Genomic DNA, 9,360 nt, shown 5'->3' with positions numbered 1-9,360 from the left:
TCATTGTTTCACCTATAGGCGACTTCCCATACAGACCCACGTATGTGTCGCTGGTTTTATGTCAGAAACTTAAACGTCCTAGCAAATTTCGTCCGGAATTCTAACATCGCTGCTCAACCAGACATAATATTTTAGGTAGTAACGACAAACCTTTAGATCTTAAATGTGCGACTGTCTTTCACAGGTGGAGTGCAGGCGCGCCGCAGTTTTGTGGGCAGAGCTGCCAAATTTTCTTAGGTTGTAACCGAGTATAAACCATTTAATTCAAGGGTAAACTGCAGCTAAACATTAGCCTTCTTAAAAAGCCGAGCTTCAGATAGTGTATGAACATTAAAGCGGCCTCCATACAAGATAACTGGTCGTTGTGGTGTGAAAAGTTCGCAGAAATAGACGCTTTTTAAAACCGAAACTTAACAGAATAATATTCATGGCTGCTTGCCAGAAGTTAAATATAACCCATAATGTTGGCAACAAGCGCTGCTTGCTCATCGGCGTGGCATTGGGAGAGTATGAGGCGATGTGATGGGATTTACGTCGTATCCGCTAACCAACAGATGCACGTCCGGTCGTCTGCAGAGGCGCGATTTGAAGACATTAATAGGACATAAGGTCAAAGAGCACAAGTATGGATGTCTGCCGGCCGTTCAACTTTTTTAGATGCGAAGTATCTCTTGCTCGGGGGTATGTCACGCGGCGTAGAAGTCCGCACTCACACTACGCATGTGCAACTCTCCTCTTTCCCTCTCTCCAACAGCTGCGCGTTACTCTCTCCACTTCTCTACCAGCACCTGCTTGCGCTTCTCCAGCGTTCTCGCTTCTGCTCTCACGGCGCATATGCTACTCTCCTCTTCTAGTCTCCTCTCCTTCAAGTGGTAGAGCGCTGCGCGCATTCAGTCCAGCGCTTGCCTCGGTTGGCTCCTCTGAAATGCGGGCTCGACATGCCGAAATTCTCTCCTGCGCAGCGCCGCGATGAGGGCCAGCGCATGCGCGTCCCCTCTCCTCTCCTACGCTGCCTCTCTCTCGCGCGCCTGTCGACCGCGTTCGCCGCACGCCCTGTGAGAATTATCGGCCAGGCTAGAGGGAAGACACGACGCGTGTAGTGTTCCTCTTCGCGTTCCACGACGCGAGGTCGGTAGCATGCCCAGCGAACGCCAACGGAACGCGATCGTGCAAGTGCCCCGGCTTCGCATGCCTCATGGGCCCCTTTAACGGGAGATGTAATTTTTTAGTAACCCCTGTAGCGGTTACTAAATCATTTGTAATCGATTTAGCCGTAGGGAAATCGCTGCAGTCAGCCTTAACCATGGTAGAATTTTATGATTGTGTCGCACGTTGGCACCTTGAATTTCATTTTCCATCGGTTGCGGTACACCCAGCAGGTGGCCTGGCCTACCTCACGTGGTTGGGGTCGTGTTTGACTGGCAACTGTGTTCTGGTGGCATAATAAATAAATAAATAAATAAATAAATAAATAAATAAATAAATAAATAAATATGCCGCTTAATTCTTGAGCAGGGCACGAAAATTTAGTCTCATAAGGCCTCTTTAACATTAGTCATTAATGTTATCAGTGGTTCTTCTTGCATGTGCATGGTCAAATTTTATGTGGAATGTACGCTATACTCATATACTATATGAGGTCATAGTTACACATACGGGCACAGATGCTTTTCTGAGCGCTCTCATTTCGACAATGTAAATGTCGCGCTTACGTTTATATAGGTCCATACGGGGTCATGTGCTCATACAGCAGTCTGACTTGCATTCTTGTATGATTATCTATATTCATACTTACAACCTTATAATGACACTTTAGGTATAACTTGAAGTCATACATGGCTGCATACGAAATTATGCGGACACTTATTTAGTATTTAACACGTTTTATGGAGTCATGTGTGACAAGATATGGTTTTGTATACGGTTACATTTATATACCAGTATATGCCCATTTACTAAACATATAACGGCCATATGCGGAATCTTCGGGGGGGGGGGGGGGGGGGGGGGGGTCTTATTTCCCTTGCACGCCGTCGTGGTCGGCTGCATTTTCGTTTTTTTTTCTTTGTACGAGATATAGTGCTCTGTTTTGTATTCGTAGTTTCGTTCGTCGACACGGAGGTTCAGGGAAGTAAGTGCGCGGCGTTTGGCACACGAGACACGGTACACTGTAAACCACTGTAAACCTTAAAGCCTAGGAAAAAAGTGTTTTCACGAATCAAAACACCCATTAAGATTGAGGGTTACCGATCCTCTAAACACCCTTATTTCTGAAAAACAGAAAAATAAAAGCTACCAGTCAAGGAAAATCCAACTGCACTCTGTTTTGTATTCGTAGTTTCGTTCGTCGACACGGAGGTTCAGGGAAGTAAGTGCGCGGCGTTTGGCACACGAGACACGGTACACTGTAAACCACTGTAAACCTTAAAGCCTAGGAAAAAAGTGTTTTCACGAATCAAAACACCCATTAAGATTGAGGGTTACCGATCCTCTAAACACCCTTATTTCTGAAAAACAGAAAAATAAAAGCTACCAGTCAAGGAAAATCCAACTGCACTAGCATCAAAGAGATATATTGCATGAGCATCACATCTGTACGCTGTTTAGGAGTGCATCACTTCGAGTGAACAAGGAAAACTATGGTCTGAAGTCGTGCATTGTCCCATTATCCGCATGTGCGACAAGAATATATCGGGAAAGGGCCATTGATATTTAATCGCCACCGAAGCGCACGCGAGAGCTGGCGTGACCGGTGCCGAGAGCGGGGCGTGCATATTAGAGCCAGAGACTGCATGATAAGATAGTCACGCTGGCAAGTGCTTGCTGCTTAAGGGATAGAAAGTCTATTTGCACCTCAACAGCTCGTGGTCACGTGACCTGAGCAGAAACGTGACGTTTGACGTCATACCGCAGCCGTACAAATTGAATTAAAGGCAAAGTTCTGCCTGGCGTTGCGTGAGTATCGCTATTTTTCCAGTGTCGGTGGTTGGCCCGCGACACTGCGGTGTCAATAACCTACACCGTGCCACTTCGCGGTTCTGAGTATTTTGCCAGCATCGCTACTGTCAGAGCCGCGGTCGACAGCCAATGCCGCTCAGCCAGTGACGTCATATGATGTTTCTGCTCAGGTCACGTGACCACGAGCTGTTGAGGTGCAAATAGACTATCCCGCCCACTAAAGAATGCGATCTAAAAACGTTTGCCGTCTTAGGGGCGACACTAAAACGAAATGAGTCAGTTTCTATAGACTGATAAATTATTTAAGAACTCTGTCGTCGTTAATTTCGCCACTTATGTTTATTATCAGAAAGAGAAAATAGAAAGTCATTGTTTCATTCTATAATTGTTGGGGTTTCACGTCCCAAAAACCACGATATGATTATGATATAATCATATAGACGTGACACTCTGGAGTTTCCAAGACGCGTGGCGCCACCTGTCGGAGAAGTATTGGGTAGTACAAACACCGACTCCCTCGCACAGTTTGCTGTGGGGCCAGGTGCAGCTAGCGAGTGCGAAACAACGATTGAGCTTAATATCGCGTGTATTTGCGCATTTGACACTCAGAACGAGAGCTGGGAATTCTCCGCTAGTCGGACGCGCCACCGAACCGTCATGAAGTGCTTGCTGGATCACTCGCCAGAACGACGGCGAAAACAACAGCAGACGAGACCGCTCCGCACGCTACGAAGAAACGCCGCAATCGACGCTATTGTTGCGCTGTGGATTGCCACGGACGTAAAAGACTGAATAACAACGTTCAATTTTACCGATTTCCATAGTTGTCGTACGAAGAAGAAAGGCGAGAGCGCTGGATGTTGCGAGCGTGTTGGGTAAGCGAAGTACCCGCGTCCTCCACAGCCGGTCGAATGAGAAAGTGTGATAATGTGGCTCTGCTGTTGTTTTGCGCATAGCCCTGATGGAGAACCGTGATAACCTTGACTATGAAGCTCAGCAGAGGCTCAGACCGCGGTGCGTGCCGTGGAACACGAAGTGAGCAGCTAAGGTGCGTGATACGCACACCGCGACAACCTATAATCGGAGTTGGTCGTCACCACACAGCATCGCGGACGTACGTTTTGAAGGCTCAGAGTTCTGTTTCTAACAAGCTAACACGTGCGTCATACAAGTAAACTGCAAAATGTTGGTCGTGACCACCTTCAGGCTTCAGGTTTGTTTTGCCCGTGGCCTCCGCGGCTGCCGTAGCTATCTCGGAGGCCACGGTTTTGCCTTTGGTTGTACCCCGCGAAAGTGGACACGCACGTATACCCATTTGCAGTATATACAAACGGAAGACGACCATCAATTGATTATTTGAGGATGCGTAATAAAACAGTCCAATGCACAGGAAGCGAGAGATGAATTAAGGGAGAATGCAATTGAAAAGGCGAAAATTGCCGGGGCCATTCGTCCCTGATAAAGCGAGTTTTGTACCACTGATCGTAAGATGCATAGCTAAGTAAACTGATCGTGTATGTACTTCATCGCTTTGGCATTAAGTATATACCCGATTTTACCGCATTTAGGCGCTAGAGAACAGATGTCGGAGGGCTTGCCTCGAACTCGATGTCGTGCGATGCTCGCTTGTATTTGCGATTTGCAGCGCGCCGGAATAACTAAAACTTCGTTTGCATTGTAGTCGCAGTTAGCTTTGATCAGCTTCCTTTGTTTCTGAAGCGTGGATTGGCGGAAGAAGCTTTCCAGGGCCTTGACTTTCAGGAAACCGCGCCTCGACACCAACGAAAAAAAAAGGGGGGGGGGTAATATTGTGGCCTATGCACATTCCCTTGCGGACGGCTCTCTTTGTACCACCCAGTTAGCGCCAGGGCTGTGATGAGGGCGCTGGTGACGGTGTTTTTCGCAGCGCCGCCTGGGCAGAGTCTGCAGTGACGTCTATCGGAGGGCTCTGGAAATTTCTACCACCTGGAGATCTTTAACGTGCACCTAAATCTAAGCACACGTGCCTGTAGAATTTTGCCTCCTCCGAAATGCGGCCCCCGTGGCCGGGATTCGATCCGGCGACCTTCGGGTCAGTAGTCGAGCACCATAACCACAAGACCACCGCGGCGGGTAATGTTTTATTCTTGAGTTTCGCGCTCAAATGTCGGCACCGAAATGACTTCACCGATTTTTTTTTTTAATTTGGCCACAATGGCACGGTAAAATTTTCTGTAATTCGCCATGTGAAGTATGTCGCTCCCTTGAAACGTAGCGCAATTAATTTTTACCGATAAAGAATTACGTAGGCCGTGTTTACGTAAGCGTGTTTCCGCTACAACATTGGTGCTTCTAGTATTGTGAAAGAGTAATTTACTGGTACGAGAGAAATAGTTTTTCTCTATATAGTGTTCATTTAAGACTTGAGCTCGTTTGTTTCATGGCTATCGGATGCCCTTAAGGCTTTCAAGGAAGGAAGGAAGGAAACACAAAGGGTTAAGGCTGTCAAAATTTAGCGAACTAATGACCTCAAGGTGCACCTGCAATAAGAAAAACCGTGTATATACTGTAAAAAAAAAAATGAAAGTGTATATTTGGGGCGTCTTTCTGTCTCGCATTAATAATCGTCATCTGGCTTGCTCACGTTTGCTTTCTTGAAAATTGTTCGCTGTCTGTACTTCCCTATCAAGAATGCCATGTCACGACCATAGCGCGCACGCCGTGCCTAATCGATAAGTGGTGGGCGCGCGGCTGTGTACAGTGAGGAAAGCACGCGAGATGGACGCCGATTATCGTTGTGTGGCAGAAAGACGCCCCATGTACGCCTTTTTTAGTGTGTGGGACAAGCTAAGCACCCTTTAAACACCGATAATGGTTTGCGTACGTAAAGGTGTAAGTACATACGTAGCATCTCGCAATGAATTCGCCATGAAAAACAAGGCGGCGCACAATACGCAACTATAGATGTGGGCACGAGAATGTGTGTTGTGTACTGAGACGTCTGTATTACACTGCATGCAGGGTGTTTAAAGAAATGTGTCCGAAAATCCTAAAAAAAGAACAACTAAAAACAAGGGAAATCGAATATTTACTCGCTGCCTTCATAATTACTTTTTCTGCAGCGGTAGGCTTCTTAAAATGACTTAAGACATCAGTTGCGGTAATGAATGTAATTATGCTAATTACCTTTTATAACTAGCGGAGACAGGTGGTTGTGTCAAATGACAGAATTAAAGTCCTTCTTGCAAAGAGCTCATTGCCGCTTTGAGAATTCGAAAAAGCGTCCTCTTTTGTTAATTTTGCGGAGTAATGAAATTGGACCAAATTCAGCGGCGCAACCGAAACCAAAGCGTAGATGAGCGCAACTAGCAGACGACCAGAATGAATTCACTGTTCACGACAACGATTGTTGCATGCAGTGGTGTCAGTTATCATGCATTCTGCGACAATAATCGCAAGCACAGCCCGCATGCACACCTATATGCGAAGCGAAGCCGCTCGATGGTTGATATAACGATTCTCGGTCATTCTGGACGTCTCAGAAGAGTAGCGCTCTTCCGCGCGTTTCGGTTTCGCCAGCGACATTGGTCAGGTATCATCACCACGGCCGTACCTTCTTTTTTACGTAGCGGCCGTGTCATCACTCTCATAAAATGGCCAGCGTGCGGCTTTTGGAAATCACAGTGCGGCAATGGGTTGTTCGGAAGAAGGACTCTATTTCTATCATTTGGCGCGACCTCCTGTCCACCAACTATAAAAACTTAGTTAATTTAATTTCTTTAACTAGTGTTGTAATTGCCCTCTAGACATATTAAGATGTCTGCCACCGTAGAAAAAGTAATCATGAAGGCAGCGAACAAATATTGCATTTTCATTATTTTTTAGGATTTTCGGACACATTTATTGAAACACGTATAAGAACGGCGCTTCTTTCTGTACTGTAGGTTATTCCGCATCGTTGGGATATTCTTATCACGGAACTAATAAGGCCACAATAATGCAATCAGTGATGAACTATATATGCCTTTACACTGCTCACATGTACAGCTGACAGGTAATGAATCGGGCAGAAAATTGTTCGCTAGCGCGCTCGTAGGTGCACATGGCACTCACTGCGGCATGTTTTGGATTAAATTACAACGACTCCATGCGGCGACGCGCAGTGGTTCTTGGGGCGCAATTCTGATTTGTTCAGCTGCCGTAATTATGTCTTACAAAGCGCTGTCCTTTAATAGCTATTATTTCATTAAAAAGTTATTAAGCTACAATATATTAGAATAACTGTGAATAAAAGATATTAAGTATCAATTCATAGCTTTAAAAGCTGTTTGAGGACTCTGCTTTTACTGAAATTTGGCTTGGTTTACCGCTATTTGAAGGACTTTTTTTTATTTCATTATTAGCGTATGCAGCTGTTGAATAATAGACCTGTACCTTTTTAGAGGCAAATCCTTGTTTGAACGAGGTCGTCACTTGATTAGACCCGCCTTACAGTTCGTCAGCGTTCAAGGGTCCCAAGACGCATACATAATTTTTATTGGTGCCCGAGTGGGCCTAGCCAGGTGACGTTGAGTTTAATCGCATCTATTGTGGACCTAATAAAGTTGTTTCACCCACTCTTTGTAATAGTCTGAATTAACGAGGAATCGCTTGTGCTGTACTCATTTCGATAGAAAATCGGAGTTAACGCAAATTACGCGTGCGTCTCTGGTTTCATTCTTGCTGGAAGGCATTTCATGTCACGGAGGAGGGAAGCAAAGGCAGGTGCATATCTCTCCGTAAATTTTCTTAGAACCCGCGTGCCGCAGTGAATTCCCCCTCCCCTCCTTTCCCTTCTTTTCTTTTTTTTTTTTGAGTTCGTCAAGTCCATCGGCAACATAGCGCGCGCGCGCGCGCGCGCGCGTGTGTGTGTGTGTGTGTGTGTGTGTTGTGTGTGTGTGTGTGTGTGTGTGGTGTGTGTGTGTGTGTGTGTGTGTGTGTGTGTGTGTGTGTGTGTGTGTGTGTGTGTGTGTGTGTGTGTGTGTGTGTGTGTGTGTGTGTGTGTGTGTGTGTGTGTGTGTGTGTGTGTGTGTGTGTGTGTGTGTGTGTGTGTGTGTGTGTGTGTGTGTGTGTGTGTGTGTGTGTGTGTGTGGTGTGTGTGTGTGTGTGTGTGTGTGTGTGTGTGTGTGTGTGTGTGTGTGTGTGTGTGTGTGTGTGTGTGTGTGTGTGTGTGTGTGTGTGTGTGTGTGTGTGTGTGTACACTTCTGGCCACAACTGCGCCGACGTCTGGTCAGTGGTATCGCCTTCGCAAAAAGCCGACTCGGCACGCATCTGACGACCCGTGTTCAAAGCATGCGAGCATGTCACCTTTGTAGTACGTTCGCCATCCGTATCGCACATTTAGATGACGACGGGGGTGCCTTTATTTAGTTGCACGTTAAGGAAACCCAGGTGGAAACCCAAATTAATCCTTAGTTGGTTTGCCTCATAGTGCATGGCAAACAACTTACCGAAACGAATGAAAAATTCGTAAACAGGGTTTGTGTGCTGGAGCCGACGTTTCGACAAGCGGACTTGCCTTCAAGGCTGCAACTTGAAGTTGCAACAGTTGCAGCCTTGAAGAAGACAAGTCCGCCTGTCGAAACGTCGGCTCCAGCACACAAACCCTGTTTACGAATTTTTTGTCGCAAGCATCTATCTTTCCCTGACTCCTGCCTTCTTTTGGATTACCGAAACGAAGGAAGACTTGGACACACCTTCCTATATATACGTTTTCATCGCGCTAGCCATCGTATACTCATACGGCATGCCTCGTGAAACCGCGCTATTTATTTATTTATTTATTTATTTATTTATTTATTTATTTATTTATTTATTTATTTATTTATTTGTTTTCATCTACATCGCAGGGCGTAGCCGGATAACTTTGACTCACAGTAAGCGCAACCTAAGTTGCTTAGTGACGTATTTGTGTATTCCAACACTCCACCCGGAACCCTAAATCGCCGCATTTGATTCGTGCATGCATGTGAAATGCGTCACGGCCATAAGCACACCGGCAAACTCTCCGAAATTCAAAGTTCCGTATAGTTTACGAGTTTGGTTTTGCTTTAAAATTTATGAGCACTGCGTCCAGTTTTACGAAAATTAGTGTTCGCGAAAACGCTTCGCCCGTATCAGCGCTATTCGAAGGGTTATTCTTAGGCTTCTGCGTTGCCCAAAATCGATGTGAGCCCTCGTATAATTTTCTCAGAGCTCCCGATGACATTAGAATGAATGAAGGAAAATCTTTATAGGAAAGGGAGTAGGTGATAGAGGGTGAGGGGGGAAGTGCAACTTGAAGTCTCGGCCCACTTCACGATAGCCTCCTGAAGCTCGGGCCTCGAGCTGCTCAGGTCATCCTGCCACTGCTCCGCGCTAGATGTTGTTTGAGGAAACAGGGTG

The sequence above is a fragment of the Rhipicephalus sanguineus genome, chromosome 4 (genome assembly GCF_013339695.2).
Source record: "Rhipicephalus sanguineus isolate Rsan-2018 chromosome 4, BIME_Rsan_1.4, whole genome shotgun sequence".
In the NCBI taxonomy this organism is placed as follows: Eukaryota; Metazoa; Arthropoda; class Arachnida; order Ixodida; family Ixodidae; genus Rhipicephalus; species Rhipicephalus sanguineus.
The sequence above is the reverse complement of the archived record's forward strand: the minus strand, read 5'-3'. Positions refer to the sequence as shown.